General features: G+C 43.3%; 1 long non-coding RNA gene across 1 annotated transcript; it reads right to left on the reverse strand.

Annotated features, from left to right (window-relative positions):
- Positions 1-94: 94 nt before the first annotated feature.
- LOC106147666 lies at positions 95-5,629 on the reverse strand. Its single transcript, XR_001232595.1, has 3 exons — positions 5,423-5,629; positions 2,025-2,182; positions 95-1,079 (listed from the first exon to the last, which is right to left on the reverse strand). It is a non-coding gene; the product is annotated as an uncharacterized LOC106147666 (long non-coding RNA).
- Positions 5,630-16,522: the final 10,893 nt, after the last annotated feature.

The raw sequence follows: 16,522 nt of genomic DNA on the forward strand, positions 1-16,522 counted from the left end.
GTAGCACTCACACCCATAATCCCAGCTTTGGACCATGAATCAATCATAAACTCTAGAAGCCCACCCCATGACTGCATGAGGCTTTGGGGGAACATCCAGGCACAAACCATGACAAGGCTCAAGCAGCATAACAGGAAGTGGAGTACCCAAGTTAAACTAGGTCCAGCGCCTATGTTCTGTGTGGACATAGGCATTCTGGGCAAGATGCTGTGTGGTAGAGGGCACTGTGCCCACATCTGTCTGTTGCTTCTACTCTTCATTTAAAATCATCCTCCCATGGTCCCAGAGGGCTCCAGAGTTTCCAGGAATCTCCCAAGAAAATTCCCCATCACCTTATGAGGCAGAGTCCTTGTCTAAGCAACAGACACACTATTTGTGCATCTTCTGCTTTATATGCTTGAGTTTGCTCTTGCTTTCCATTCACTGCAGTAGCCCTACGTGGCCCCAGGAAAGAGGAAGTGCTGCCATCACTGCTGTTGTTTGGACCCGGGGTCTAAAAGCTTTGGCTAACTCACCTGAACCACCTAGCATGTGGGTGAGGGAGTAGAGGTAAGTGGGGCTCTGGAGCCCCAGGATTTAAACCTAACTCCCTGCAATGCCTCACATCATCAAGTCACCCATAGCATGAGGCATGGGGAGAAAGTGCATCCCTCCAGCCCCCTGCACTGCCCCCATAGATCCCTGGGCATTATCAAGCCCAGGTGTATCCACGATGAAGATGAACTGGGCATCTGGGTGGCACCCACACTACAGAAGCACATAGTCCTGAATTTCTTCCACATCTAGTACTCTTGTGACATCTTAAATGGCTCCCAGTTTGGGCAGAAATGGTTGGATTTGGTGCAGAACAAGCTGGAGCAGAGAGTTCACTGGAGAGTATCATGGCTGAACCACACACAGCCTGGCTTACAATTTACCCTCTCTGGTGGGCTCCAGGGACAAAGTGAAGACTCAAGAAAGGTTCTTCAAAATTCTTCAGCTGTGGTCTCCATGCTCTCAGGAGATGACTGCATTCACTGTGTTTAAAGAGGTGTCAGCCGGAACAAATGCACGCTCCTCTGCACTGTAAGAACACTTGCCTTATGGAGAGAGAAAGAGGTCAGACACTGAGTGGGAAGCACAGCCCTGCCTGCACTTTTCCTTTGCAAGAGACTCTTATGTTCACATGTCCTCTGTCCTCTCCAGACAGAGAGACAATTTGTAGGAAGCACACAGCCAACCCGGGGTTACTGGGCCCTCAACAAGGAAGCTTGAGAACCATTCCTTTCCTTACCCATTAAATATCACAAGAATGTCGCTCATGGCTCTGCCCAGATAGGTCTTGTTCATTTCACCTTTCAAGAGACTTTGAGTGTATCCTTTCCTTAAAAGCAAATACTGAACAGAACCTCATCAAATATTAGTAACCAAGAGATCTAAATGCACACCCTGCACTGGCAGCTTAGAAGGAATAAGAAGGAGCTGATACAAAGGCAGAGCCGCAGAGGTTGCCCTGAGTGAAAGGGGAAGTATGTATTCTCCAGTGCAGGAATAGAAGCCAGTGAGCAGGCTGATTGCTATTGATTCACAATCCCAATATCTACTGCCTCTTACAGTGCAGCTCTTGAAACTCCGGAGGGAGGACAGTGGAGAAAGAAGAAGACAGGGTCAATATACAAAAGCTGAGGTCAGGTGGAACCCTCTTTCCTGATGGGAGAAAGGAACTTCCCAGTGCCTGCAGCACATTTATGTACAGAATCAGCCTATGAATGAGTTCATGGAGAGTTTAAGGGGAGGGTAGAATCTGGGACAGGAAGAACATCTAATCTGTAGCAGAACAGCATGCCTCCGTGGCTTCATGGGGATCAAGAGGAAAGTGTCTATGTTATCTCAAGTGAAGGTCAAGTCACCACGTGTATCAGTTCCCTGAGCTGTGCGACTTTCCATGAGAACCAGTGGCCTTGTCCTAGATACCCGAGGTACAGGCAGCATTACCCCCCAATAATCCACTCAAAGGTACACGAAATGTCCCTTAATCAGATTACCTATGTATAGTTCATCTTTATCTTTCTCTTTGGCCAAATCCTGATCTTCATTTGATGTGGTGTTGTGTGATCTCATCCCTGGCCAGCTGGTTCACTACTTTGGTTGAAGGTGATGGGAGAGATGTGAGAGTATTCCCAGATAGTTGCCTCAGTTGTCACTGTGGACATGGAAAGGCTCATCATCAGAACAATTAATAATTCTCAGCAAACGCCCTCCAAATGGCCCACAGGGTGATATATAGATTCACTAGTTGTCTTTCCAAGTGTAAAAAGATAGAAATCTGGAGCCCTATCATCAGCTATACATTAGTTCTGAAGCTTTGGCGGTGCTCAAATTCTGTGAGTGGATAGATTAATTTGCACCAATCCACACATAAACCTGGGATATTTAAGATTCATAAGCTCAGAGCTTGGGACATCTTGTCTACCAGTGTCTCTGCCTCCCACTCAACCATGCCACGTGTTCACATTTGTTACTGGGAGCCACAGTAGGTGGACAACAGTGAGACGTCTTCCTGCTCCAGCCAGACACGCTTATGTTTCCAGTAGTTCCAGTTCTGAGGCTAAAAGATCTCTGGCATCAATCTTCACTCTTGCCTTGCAACATAACGTAAGTTTGAAGTGAATTTCTACCTGTGAGTGGGAATATCCCCCTACCAAATTCTGTAACGCAGGGGAAGAATTAGAGGGAAGTCTAGATGCTCCCTTGATGCATGCTTTCCATTTTACCAGCCACAACAGAGCAAATATCACAGACTTCTATGAGGCTCTGTAACTAACCCAGTAAACAAAAGAAATCTCTTATCTGTGCCCTTCTAATTCAGGATGTGTTTCTTTTTAGTATGTCTTTTTCCACCATTATTTGAATCATGAATCCATTAAAAAATAAACCTTTGGGAACCTGAAATGTATAAGGACATACTCTCTGTTTACCAGAAGAGAATTTCCATTCTTAGCACTGTTTCTGCTGTTACTTTAATCTGAAAACAAACACCAACGTTTGATTCAGGAGAAAATAAAGTCAGACATCAAAAGCTTGATAGTAAAGCTCAGCCCTTGTCCAAGATGCACATTTACCTCCTGTCTGTTCTTACCATTTGGAGAAATGCATGCATCTTATGTCTGTTTTTTATCTTGAAAGGAGTGGTGCACCATGCTCTCTGCAGAAATCTAATCCAGAAATAAAATGTATTTTTGTGGAACATTTTTGTCTTAAAGTATAATAATTCAAATATGAGTAAGGCTGTGTTTCCAAGAACAGTTTGCTGAGGTCCTTGTGCATACTGTAGCATGAGTTGATATCCGCAGGAAGACTGTGGTGGCAGACTCACAATCCTGTCACCTCTAACTCCCAAGCACTGAAGTATTCCCAGTCTCCACACCCCTCCTATCATCTGAGAATCTTCAGGATACCGAGAAACTGGTGCCACTGATATGTAAAGATTGCAAAGGAGACAGAAAGAGGAGGGTAAAAGTGGGAATGTGGTGTGATTATTTCTCTTCTCTCTTAAATTTAAACCTTTTTTGTTCACCCCATTCTATTCTCATTTGGTGAATTCTACACAGAGTGAAAAAAAGTTAAAATTAATAAGCATGATCTCAGGGGGCCCTGAGAAGTCACAGCAATGCAACTGTACATGTGTTTAGCTGTTAGAAAGGTATGGCTCAGTAAAGTCTTTAAACAATGAGAATACATGACATTTACTCAATACAGTGTCTCCAAGTACACTCTTCACTAGTTCCAAAACTCAAAGATGTCATCAGGTTCTCAGAATTTTCCCATCTTCCCAGTTCTGCCTCCAGGACATCGATTTCCTCAGAAGACACATATTTCATGGTAGCACAGCTTCAGGCATCATAGCATAAACCAAAACAGGCAGAGAAGAAACTTCTTGCATTATGTTTACTTCTATCATGGAAGAAAATTCTTCTCCAGAGTTCCACAGAGGAGTCCTTTGTCTCTCAGTTGTTATAATTGGGATCCATGCCTCATCTCAAGACCAGTCACTGGCCAAGGACAATGCAGTAAGATGAGTAGTTAAACCAGTCACTGAACATGCTCTGGGCATGGAGCTGCCTGTCCCTGTAGTCACCAGTAATCTCAGAAGTAAATTTTGGGGTCGCATCACACTTCCGGGGCTGTACAGGTGGACCTAGTTGTGATATAATGGAAGCTCAAATAAGATGGAGAAGTACAGTCACACATCAGCTCCCTTCTGAGACTTACTGGACTTTTTAGGATCCGGATACTGACATCTAAGTACGATAATTAGCTTTGGTTGTGCTCATTTTAACAGTTGCCTTCTAGTCATGGTAGTAAGATGAAATGATTCCTTCTTTTATAGTGTTGCTTCCATCTCATTTTGAAGTACATTGACTTAATTTTGTACCTAAGTAAATAGAATTATGAACATTCTGATGCCTTTGGCATTGTCACAGGATTGAATAAAAAGTTGGAAGTTAAGAGAAGCCTTGTTTATAGCAGTAGGGACAAGAGTGGCATCCAGTGTAACTCCTCCAACAAAATCCACAGTGGTGACAGCTTCCCTCATGAGATATTTATTATTTCATCACTCTTAAAAGGCCATGTTGGCACTTTTCATAGAATTTGCCTGACTGTTGTAGTGTTTTTGGTTCCAAAAATAAGCTGAGACATTAGAAGTCATGATTAATAATAGAATGAATACTTTACTTTAAATTTAGTATTAAAGTGACAAGAAAATATAAAAAGCTTGTGAGTACATATGTGTTTTGTATTTTCAGAAGTTCTGTTTCACTGAAGTTACTCTTTAACTTTCTGTTTCATCTGAAATATTTTATGAGACTTCAACAACATAAAAAAATGTCTGTTCTGCTCACTATAATAGCATTTATCAAACTGTGGGGGGCCTGTGGGGTTTAGGTGGTCTCCCTCAGGACATCAGCACAGGCAATCACAGAGTGAGAAATTTTATTTCCTTTGCAATTACCTTTCAATCCTTCCCATTTCAGCGAGGGGAAATTCTCATTTTGAAGACAGAAAGCTTTGCCCAGTCTGACATTTCTTAGATCCTTTTTTAAGTGGAGAGTCCTGGCCTTCCACCCAGAGCCCTGGACAAAAGTGAGAGGTTAGCCACAAGAGCTGCTTGTGTTTGTGACAGTAATAGCTGATTCTTCTCCTCTCCAGTTCACACACCGCACCCACCAGGGAGAGCGAGGCCCCCCCACCCTGAGACGCTCCTGAGGGCCACACTGAGGACCTGAGGTTGTCATGGAAACGCAAACTGGAGCACAACCCCAAGACAAAACAAAACCTGTGGCTCCTGCTTGCATCAGGGGAGCTTGGTGCACAAATGCGCAGCACAGGCTCAGTGATTTGGAAGAGGCGCGTTGTACCGCGGCGACCCCTGTACACCCACCATTGCTGCACAGCTCCCAGTGGTTGAGAACGCCCAGATGCCCATCAACTGCCAAATGGAACAAGAAAAGGTAGCGCTTGTGCAGAGACTTTGACTCATCAATAGCAGTGCAGTTCTGTCATTTGCGGGGTGATGGATGGAACTTGGGGCCCTGATGAGCAAAACGAGTCAGACACAGAAGGTGAAGTGTCACACGATTTCTTCTGCACAAGAAACCTAAAAGATAAACACAGTAAGGTTCAATGAAAGAGAAATGGTGAGAAACACAAGGCTTTTTTGGGGATGGGGAAGAGAACAGGTTAGGGAGGGGGTCAAAGGGGCAGAAAATGATTGAAGTATGTTGCATATATGTCCCAATTCTGCAATGTAAGCACGACTATTACGTTTCATAAACATGTACTAATAAAAAGCAAAATACCCCAAAGCTAGAGAGCCTTTGGGGAGCTTCCCGGCCCTTCCACCATGCGAGGGCAGAGTGACAGAAGTCACCCTGGCCTCCCGCGCTGACCTCCTGAAGTGTGAGCAGTGCTTTTCCGTGGTGAATAAGCCCCCAAGTCTGCAGCAATTTGTGACAGCACCGGGAAGAGACCGAGCCCCGAAGCCTTGCTTCTCTTGCTGTTCTTCAGCCTGAGGTCATGTGTGCCAGAGGGAGGGCAGGTCCTCTGGCGGCAGGACAAGTGCCAGGCACGTAGGGGGGTGAGTGCGCTTCGGGTGACTAGGAGCGGCTCCTCTCTCTATGCAGTCTATCACATTTCTTTTCCAAAACAAACTTGGCAAAGACTCGGAAGTTAAGCTAAATCATTTTGATGCCGATTAAACAAGGGAAATTTAAGACTGTTAGAATTTGGGTTATGACATTTGAAACACAATACTATTTTACTGTAAACAACAATAGCTATGTCAGACAAGCTTGATCTACATTGGAACGTGGCTCTTTAGTGATGTTTAGTGCTGCCACTGAGCTGTTTCAGTGGCCTAGTGATTAGGGCTGAGGTATAGCAGTTCCATGGGTTATAGGTTCTAGTCTCACTAATGATAGTGTCAGGGTCAAGAAAAAAAATGTTTTCTGCTTCCAGGTTTTGGGCTAAGACTTCTGGTTCTAGGGAAAATGAGTTGCCATTATCTCTTTGGGTCAATGTAGACCAAGGACCTCTTTCCAGAACCTGTTCCTTTGCATGTGACTTCTTTGAGGTTGTAATGTTCTTGACTTCAGTCCTGTTTGCTCTGTGATTTATTCTGTCCACCAGATGTCAGGAGCTTATCATGTGACTCTCTTAAATATGAGTTTATCATCAGGTTTCCTGAAGTGGTAGGCTCGTGGCATCTGGAGGGGCAAACAGAAGAGTGTCTGTGAAGAGATGTGTAGTCAGCTCTCCAGCAGCCACCCCAGGGTCCTGACTGTGCCCGAGCTCTGTGCTGAGGCCTCTGCCCATGGTCACACCTTGGTCATCATAGCTGTGTGGTAGGTACCGCTCCAGCCCTTTTGTGGCTGTGTCACCTTCCAGCTAGGAGACGTGGTGTTTGGCACAGGGCTGACTGTCCCTGCACGTTCCAGCCACCCTCTCCAGCATGAAGGTCCGTGTACTGGACACTGACCTCAGGCTACTGGCCTCAGTTTTGTACATCTTTCCCCTTTTGTGTGATGGACTGAAGGACCCAGCAGGGTACATTGGCTACACCTCCTAGTGTGCTAGTAAATTAATTCACAAGGAAGATACTGACTGATAACAGCTACTTAATTCCTCTTATGAAAAGGCCCTTCCAGAGCCATCAGGGCCCATGAGTGCCTGCCCATGAGTGCCTGCCCAGAGCTCTGCTCTTTCCAATTGGCACAGCCCCTACTCCATCATAATAGATGTTGGAAACGTAGGCACCTTCCCAGGCTCTTCACAGACAGCATGGGAACCAACACTGGTCAGGGAGCCCTCAAAGGGCATCACCGGGCTTCCTGCAAATCTTCTTCTCCTTTTAAAAATAGTGGGAGATGCAAACACAAATACTTGCCATCTTCCTACTTGGGCATGTGAATGTGTGAAGGTGCGATGCTTGAAATTTCTGGCAGCCACTTTGTGACTATGGAAGATAAGATTTAGGCACACGGCATGCCAGGCTGGCTGCAGCTGCAACAGGGAAAGCTACTACCTCCTCAGAGACATGAGAAAACTCCTGAGCCAGCCCTAAGAGTGCCAGCCTTAGGTTTCTTGACATGGGAGATAAAGTCTTGTTGAGAGCCTTCTAGCTGGGTAATCTGTTACTCGCTGCCCATACAAAGCAGTACTTAGGAGTCCAAGGAAGCTGGGATTCTAATTATGAAATCCCCAGATCTGTGATCTGTCAGTGTAGCAGCTATTCTTAGCTGTCTGAAATCTTTTCGGAGACTCTCACATTTCAAAATTGAGAACACCACCACTGCAGAGCAAGAATGTAATTTGACTTTAGCTTAACTCTCCTGTCTGTTTCAGGAAATATTCTAACAGCTTTGCTCTGTGCAATTCTATGTGAATATTGCTGTAAATTCTTTTGGCCTCAAGCCATGGAAGGGAACAAATACCTCTAATGGTTTTATTTCAGGTTAGGGCTCTGACCTGCAATTACAGGTTAGAGAGTTTCAGTAAGAGGTCCAGGCACAACCAAAGCCTTGATTGTGTGGAAAGGCAGAGGAAGGGGTGACATATTTAGGTCCCATGTGAGAAGAACAGCAGCTCTGCACCACCACCTGCAGACATTCATAAGGAAAATACAGAGAGGCAGCTCCCTTTTCTCAGCTTGATGAAATAACCCACATACGCTCCAACCCCCCTCAACCAAATGTACATAGAAATAATGTACATAGAAATAATGGCTTTCCAGGTCAGAAATATTTCTTTTTTTCTCAGAACCCAGGATGAGGCCAGGCAGGTCCCACACTTTGGTGGTTAGAACCCTCCTGCCCAGTTGAATCTCTCCTGCAGCCTCACATTGCTGCCATCTTGGTTTCCCTCCCTGCTCAAAGTCAAGATCGCGTTAAACAATCACTGCACAGTGGACTGAGAGCATGTACACTGGGGAGACTGAAGAGGCCAGATTTTAGTGTTCACGGCAATGATTAGTGTCAACATAGACAGAAAGTGACGCCTGCCTGGCCATGACCATTTCTCATCCTTACAGCTGGCAGCCACTCCTACAAAGCTCCAGGCATTTGCGTCTCTTCCAATAACAGCAGCTAAAAATAACACATGTTCCTTTCTGCCCGAGTGACGAATGGAAGGCCCACTGCCACCAGGCCTTCTGTAGGAGGGAGTCTTGCTATTTATCTTGAAGCAGCTCAACAATAAAATAAATAGCATGTACTCATTATTCAAATGAAATTGTAATTAATTCACAACGTGCTCCCAAACTTTACAAGACAGCTCATGCTAATGAGCTCTCAGCACTCTTCCTCCTGGAGCTCGTGATGTCATGCTAAGTGAACCTACTCTAACAATGTTGATGGGATGGAAATTCATTAGGGCTGAACTGTGGTCTGCCTCTGTGGTTTTGGGGCCGGCCGGAACGCCCTGATTCTCCTCTTCCAAATCCTCTTCTCCTCTCTCCCTGTCTGAATTCAGTCTTGCACATCTTAACCTAGATTAAAATTTTACAAAGCTTCAGAGTGCCACAAAACCAGCAGGCAAATGACAGCTGTTCATTTAAAATGTAAACCTGATTAGATGACACTATTGAAAGAAATAGTTCAGTGGGATAGCATGGCACTATTAAACTCAACTTCCTAATAATGCTTTTACTTAAATATGAAAGAGCCCTTCTGTGAGGTCTCACTAGAAACTGGGGGGTGCCTCGGTGACGCCAGTGATCAGGAGAGCCTTGGTTGGTGGCTTGGAGTGATTTCTGATCCTCTGGGAAAGGATGATAAACAGATAAGATAAGAGAAGAGAGAAGTGTAAAGAAAAGAGGAAGAGAGGACAAGGACAAAGAGATGGAGGCAAAATACAAAGAACAAGAGATGGTGCAGAGGGAAATATAAGGAGAAAAAGAAAGAAAAGGTATCAGTAAAATGAATTAAAAGGGATGCGTGACTTCAAATGAAGCAAAAAAGAGACGAAGAGAAAGGTGGAAAAAACTAAGGAAAGCAGGGCCACTTGGGGGGAGAGAGAGAGACAGAGTCAGAGACAGAAAGAGACAGACAGTGACCGAGCTTTGGAGATAGCAGCAGAAAGATAAACGGCCAGGGAAGGGAAGCTGCAAAGACACACAGGAAGCAAGAAAGAGAGAGTGAGCAAACAAAGACAGGTCCCCTCCCTCCCCCTGCCTCGTCAGGATCCTCCCTGCTGTGATCCAATTAAATGACCCCAGTGCCTTCACCCAGAAATGCAGGTGGTCAAGGCCCCTTGCCAGGTGTGTTTTGTGAGTTTTCCAGGTGAGTGGAACCAGCTGTGGCCAACCACGGCCGCTCATATTCACAATGACAAAACCTGAGGAAGACCACCCCTCAAAATAAGAACTTGTGAGTGACTGACCAAATGGCCATGCTTGTCCAAGGTTTCTGAGAGCCACAGACCTGGGGAACAAAATTCTATGAGGAGCAAAATATGCAACAAAATATGAGCAAATCAAATCCGACAGCATAAAAAGAGTTAAACCCTACAACTAAGCGAGATGTACCTCAGGTATGCAGAGCCAGTTGAGCACTCAGGAAGCACTGCATGTGAGATATCACAAAAGCAAGCTAAAAATGAAACTCATATGCTCCTATGAGGAGACAGAGAAAAGCATATGAAAAATTCAACACTCATTCATGATTCAAAATTAAAGCAAAAGCTGTCAGGAAACTAAGAAGAAAACCTCCTCAATTTTATAAAGAACAGCTACCAAAACTCTACAGCTTGCATCATCCTTAAGGGTGGCAAAATAGAACCTTCTCCACTAAGGTCAGGAGCAAGGCAAGGATGCCCTCTCTAAACATTGGTTTTCAACTTTTATACTGAAATTCCTATGAAATGTTATAAGAGAATAAAATAAATCAGATGGAGAAAGTTATAAAATTGTATTCACAAACACCATGCATTTCTTCATAGAAAATCTGAAAGACTTGACTCCTTAAAATATTCTGGCACAAATGAACAATGGCAAAAATAGAGCCGAGTATTAGAATATCCTATGTTTTCTCTCTTATGAGAAACTCAAAATATAAATAAAGAGCAAAATGAAAGACAGGTAGTAGGAAATAGCGAGATAGAAGCAATGCCTCACCTATTACAGGGTTAACATTCCAGAGACCCCCGAGATAGGTGAAAATCCACAAAGCAGCAGATTATATTTGTTTTATTATTTATATATATTTTAAGGCTTTGTAACCCCTTCCACGCTCCTATAAACCTGTTCCGCTCTCTTGTTAACTTTCCCATGTTCTTATAAACGCTTCATATGCTCTTAAACACTTTCTACACTTTTAAACCTATGTAATTTTAACAACATGTAAAATTTTATGTGGGTACAAAACTGCAAAATCCTGTGATGTAGCTAAAACCCTGTGATACAGAATTAGATATATACTTTTTAAAAACCCCAAGATACAATGAAGCTGCAATAAATGAGCCGTGATATAGTGAGGGACGACTGTAGATCTTTTGCAAATGGAAAGGGGTGGAGAGATTAAGGGATTAGGGAGGGAGAGAAAGAGCTGAAAAAGAATTAAGATGTGGTATGTATGTGTACCACATCCCCAAAAGGAATGCAATCATTGTGCATTGCAAACGTGTTCAAATAAAAAACTAAAAAAAAATTCTGAGTTCAAGGTTAATATACAAGAGTCAACAACTTTTCTATATTATAGTAGTGAACAAGTGGAACATAAAAATTAAAACAAACTATAATGTACATTACACTCAAAAATGAAGTAGTTGGGTATGAGTCTAATAATACATGTATAAAATACATGAAGAAAACTAAAAAAAAACTAATGTGAGAAATCAAAGAATTAAATCAAGAAAGAGTCATCCAATGTTTGTGGATAGGAAGATAATTTTTTTGAGATATCAGTTTTTCACATTGGTCTTCTGATGCAGCACAATCCTAATCAAAATCCCAACCAGATGTTTTCTGAATATCTATAAATCAATTCTAAAGTTTATATCGTGAATGAAAAGACCCACAGTTGCCAATATATTCAAGAAAAATGAAGTTTCGGACTTTAAGAGTTATCATAAATCTGTGGTAGGCAAAACAAGGTGGTGTTGATAAAAATCATAGACAAATTCGTTAAGGTAACAGACTACAGAGCTTCAAAATAGATCCACATAACTGTAGTCAGTTTACCTTTGATGAATTAAGAAGGGTCATACAACGGAGAAAAGATAATCTTTTCAACAAGAGTTCCTGGAGCCGAGGAGCATGCACATGCTAAAGCTTGGCTACACGTAGGCTTTATTCATGTCACGAACATTAATTCAAAGTTAATGACAAATCTGAGCACAAAATTCAAAACCATGGAACTCCTAGAAAACAGCATGGGAGAAAATCTGAATGACCTCAAGATTGCCAGTGACCTGTTAGATCCAACATCCAAGGAATGACTCATGGAAAAGAATGAAGCTAAATTTCATTAAATTTTTAAAAAGTTTGTGAAAAACACTGTTAAGAGTATAAGATAAGCAACTGGCATAGAGAACATACTTAAAAGAGATGTATCTGAGAACAATGTTATCTAAAATATACGAAGAATTCTTAAAACTCAAAACTCTTATCTCAAGTGTAAGAGACAATCTAATTAAAAATGGGTCAGTGATGTTAACAGATGCCTCACCAAAGATGTACAGATGATTCATACAAGGTACGATACAGTGACTGTTTACATTTTTAATACTTTATCACAGTAAAAGACACGTTGCCACTAACCCCCACAAAATGCTCCCCTCCACTTTGAGTACACTTATCTCACTGTTATTTCCACTATCTGAAACAGGTCTGGAAGTCTTCTTTCATGTCTGTAGTGGTACTATTGTGCGTGCCTCGATGTCCTGAGTGAATTCAAAACCTGTACCTTTCATAGTCATTTGGCTTTGGCGAAGACCTGGGGGATACGTGGTGCCACATGTGGTGTGTGAGGTTGATGAGATCACTCCATCATGGCTTTAGGACCCTGCCTTTCTCTTAGCCAGCACTTGGCAGCAGCATTCATCCGATTACTTTTGATCACACTTTGTATAGACTCTCACATGACAGAACTTCCAAGAATTCTTCAGAAAGTGTTAAGAACGATGGATACATGTCTTCTAAGTGACGGGGGAATATTCTGAGGGGAAGCCAATGGTGATAAGTGCTTTACTATATTTCTTATTTAAACATTCACCACATTTTCACCACACCTTGTAAGCACATGCAGAGATGCTTCACATCAAATATCAGCAAAACTTACACTAAACAACAGCGGAACAACTGTGTACATCTATCAGAATGGCAAAAATTTAGGGCATCAAAAACACCAGATCCTGGAGAAGGTGAGAGGTAGTGGAAACTCTCATTCACCATTGGCGGGAATTTGAAATGGTATACCTGCTTGGGAAGACTTCTTGGGTCACTTGGTCACTTGGGTCACTTGGGTCACTTGGGTCACTTCTTACAAAATAAACACAGAACTGCCATATGATCCAGAGACTGCATTTGCCATTTAAACAAAGGAGCTGAAAACGTGTGTCCAGACAAATACCTGCACAAGTATGTTTACAAAAGTTTTCTTTACAATGGTCATAACTTAGAAGTAACAGCAGGGTTCTTTAACAGATGAATGGATAAATGGTAGAACTTCCATACAATTGAATATTATTTAGCACCACAAGGAAACGAGCCATCAGACTGTGTCCCTACATCTGAAGGAGACATAAATGCGTAGTATTAAGTCAAAGAACCAGTCTTAAAGGTCTGTAATGCTTTAACTGGAAGACATTCAGCACAAGGTAAAGCTATTTGGACAGTAATGAGATCTGGACAGTAAGGAGGTCTGTAACTGTCAGGGTTTTGGGAATGGAGTGATGAATAGGCTGGATACAGTAGGAGTTTTAGGGCAGGGAAGACACATTGTATGATGGTCTAGTGGAAGATACACATCATTATATATTTGTCGAAGCCCACAGAATGCACAATGCATCAAGATAAACCCTAATGTAAAATTGTGACTTTGGATGACAGTGGTGTGTCCATGTAGCTTCATCTGATACAACAAATGCACCATTCTAGTGGGGGAGATTAACATGACGGAGGTTATGTGTGTGCACGGAGCAGAAGGTATAAGGGAAATCTCTGTTCCTTTTTCTCTCTTTCGCTGTTAACCTAAGACAGCTCTTTTGAAAACATCTTTAAGAAGAACAAAGATACAAATGTAGCTGACTCCTTAACAGACAAGGGAGTTACTCTTTGATATTTATCCAAGAGTTGTGAAAAGTATATTTCTCACAGTTCATACAAAACTATCTGTGTATAGATATTTATAAATGTTTAAGTCATAGTAGCCAAAAGCAGTGAACAATCAATGCAAGGATTCAACTCACTAAATGAAGTGGGAGGTGCAAAGTACATGTGGGTGGGAAGATAATCATGACATCGCTTTATTACAGAGACTAGGTCTTAATCTTCACCCCGGGGCTCTTGACCCTGGAAAGCCCACACCCACTTCACATACCCCTAGAGCTCAAACTTGACTTAGAAAGACTCATTTAGTTCAGACATTTTGTGAGAAAGCTTTCAAGGAAAACTACTTACATGTCCTTATGGACATATACATCGGAGAGATTCACATCTTTCATCAAAGTGTTTCAAATTGCTATAACTGAAAATGCTAAGATGGCAAAAAAAAATAAAAAGCAATCAAATTAACACCAGTGTTAGCATCTCTCACACTAAATCTGCCCAAATAAACATCAGGGCATTAAGATTAAACCCATTTCTGCAGTGTTCCTCCTAAAAGCCTAAGTGGTGAGGCAGGCTGTATCACATGTTTTTCTGTTTGATAAATTATTCACCTTTATCTTAATGTGCCTGGATTTATTACTATTAACACATAAAGGACGTGCTGCACTAATTCACCGTAATCCAAACCAATTCCAGTGCCGTACCCGAGCACTTGGGAAGAGCCGTCCAAGAACTAAATGCATATGAATGAAATTTCCAGATACAAATCTGTCCTCACAGCTATAGGGCATCAGCTCCAACCGCATCATTTCTCTGCCTGATTCTTTAAGCTCATAAGTAGATTTATTTTCTAAGACCTACGTTTATCTTGCTAAAAATAAATGAAATAAAGGAAAACTCTTTGAACCTCCCCTGCACAGAAAACCTCAATACTCTCTCCTCTCGGTTTTCCCACTTTGTGGGTAAATGAACGTTTTGTTTTCCATTTCTTCAACAAACTGGAATTGCAAAATAATCTACCATTCTTTCACTGTTTTCTTCCTTGAGCCTTAATAATCTCCAGCCTATAAAATCTGGGAAGACTTAAAGGCTTCGTTTCTGCTTTCAAAGGGTCAGCGCAGAACACAATACTTGGTCATTTTCACAGCAGTAGGTGCTCCCTTTGCCGTTTGCATTGTAATTCTCTGCTATGCCGTGCTGACGGTGATACACGGGTACGCAGGGGCTGAACGCGCTGGAGGTCTGAGACGCTGCTTCGGTCCGCCCTGCTCCAGCCACAAACGTGAGGGACATGACGGAGTGTGATGATGCCGGACTGTCGTTCTGCCAGATTCCGACAGGCAAGAGAAGAGGATATTATGGCTGCAGGGGAGTGGGAAGCCAAGTACAGCTTCGTGATTTCTTGTCAGGTAATTTCCTTTGAAAGGAAGGGGTTCAGACAAGCAGTTTGGATGTTTGATTTGAGCTAATACTGTTACCAGCAGGGAGGAAAAACCCATCTCCCTGCCTGCTACTTCAATTTAAGGAGCTGTTTCTGATTCTGGCAGGCAGCGAGGCCCGACTGAAGGGTAGAGGGTTTCTTAGCTCAATGATGTGACTCCCTAATGCTGGGACTTCGCAGCGGTGCCGAGTTTATCTAATATCTACACTGAACCATCATCACAGATTTTGGAAATTGTTCCTGAAGGACCCAGAGAGAGGGCAGAGTTCCTTATTATTTCTGGAAGGTGGACTCTGGCTATGCCCAGACTTCTAGGGTCAGCTAAGACTGACCCCAACCTTGCTCAGATCATTTTCTGCCCAAAGGAACTCAACCCTTGGCCCATGTTCTTAGCCCATGTTCTTCCAGCTGGAGCTGACCCCAGCCCACAGCTGCAGAAGTGCTTCTAGGGTGCAGACCAACAGTCAATCAGCACCTGGCAGTTCCTCTGACTCCAGTGATTGGTTTATGGTCTGACGCATGACCCCTGCTGTCCAATTGAACTGTGCTCTCTGTATATCTTCCCTGACCCAACACCCTGGGCAGGTGCAAGGCTGAAGATGGCTGCTGCCCCTGATGGGTTGCAGTGAAGAAGCCAAAGCCCAGGAAGCTGCGGGGCTGGAATTCCACTTTACAGCTGTGCACTCAGATGACTTGTCATGGATGGAACCGACCTCACGTTCTTGTCTCTTCTGTAATTTTCAGGAAGACTCGGGAACCACCTTAATAAGAACTGACCCAGTTCCGTTACCGCCTGACTTAAAGTGGAATCACCATTTAGGAGTCAGCCTCAATTAGAGACAAAACCAGCCCTCCTGGGTACAGCAAAGCCCAGAGCCACCGCACCTGCTTGCATAATTGGCTCTAATGATTTTCTCCCCTAATTACACCTGCCATCACCCGCCACTCTCCTTTCTGCCCTGAAAGTAATCACAGCTCCACTGCCAAGCTCTGCACCATTCCCATCACCTTTGTGTGGAAAGACTCACAAAATCCCAGAGAGGTGAGCAGGCTCAGGGCCACCGGTGCCACCATACTCATCACATGCAGGAGAAGTTCTGAGGCTCGAAGAGGACATCTGGCGATGAGGTCACAGAGCCGCTTTCAGAATCTCTCCAGGACAAGAGCCTGCCTCCTTGCCCTTCCAGATATTTTCACTGGGGTATTCTCCCTCTCCTCTCTGCCTCCCCCTCTTCCTCCTCTGTCACTCTTCTCCTTCTCCTTCTCCTTCTCCTTCT

The sequence above is a fragment of the Chinchilla lanigera genome, unplaced genomic scaffold (genome assembly GCF_000276665.1).
Source record: "Chinchilla lanigera isolate Chin_1 unplaced genomic scaffold, ChiLan1.0 scaffold00350, whole genome shotgun sequence".
NCBI classification, from domain to species: Eukaryota; Metazoa; Chordata; class Mammalia; order Rodentia; family Chinchillidae; genus Chinchilla; species Chinchilla lanigera.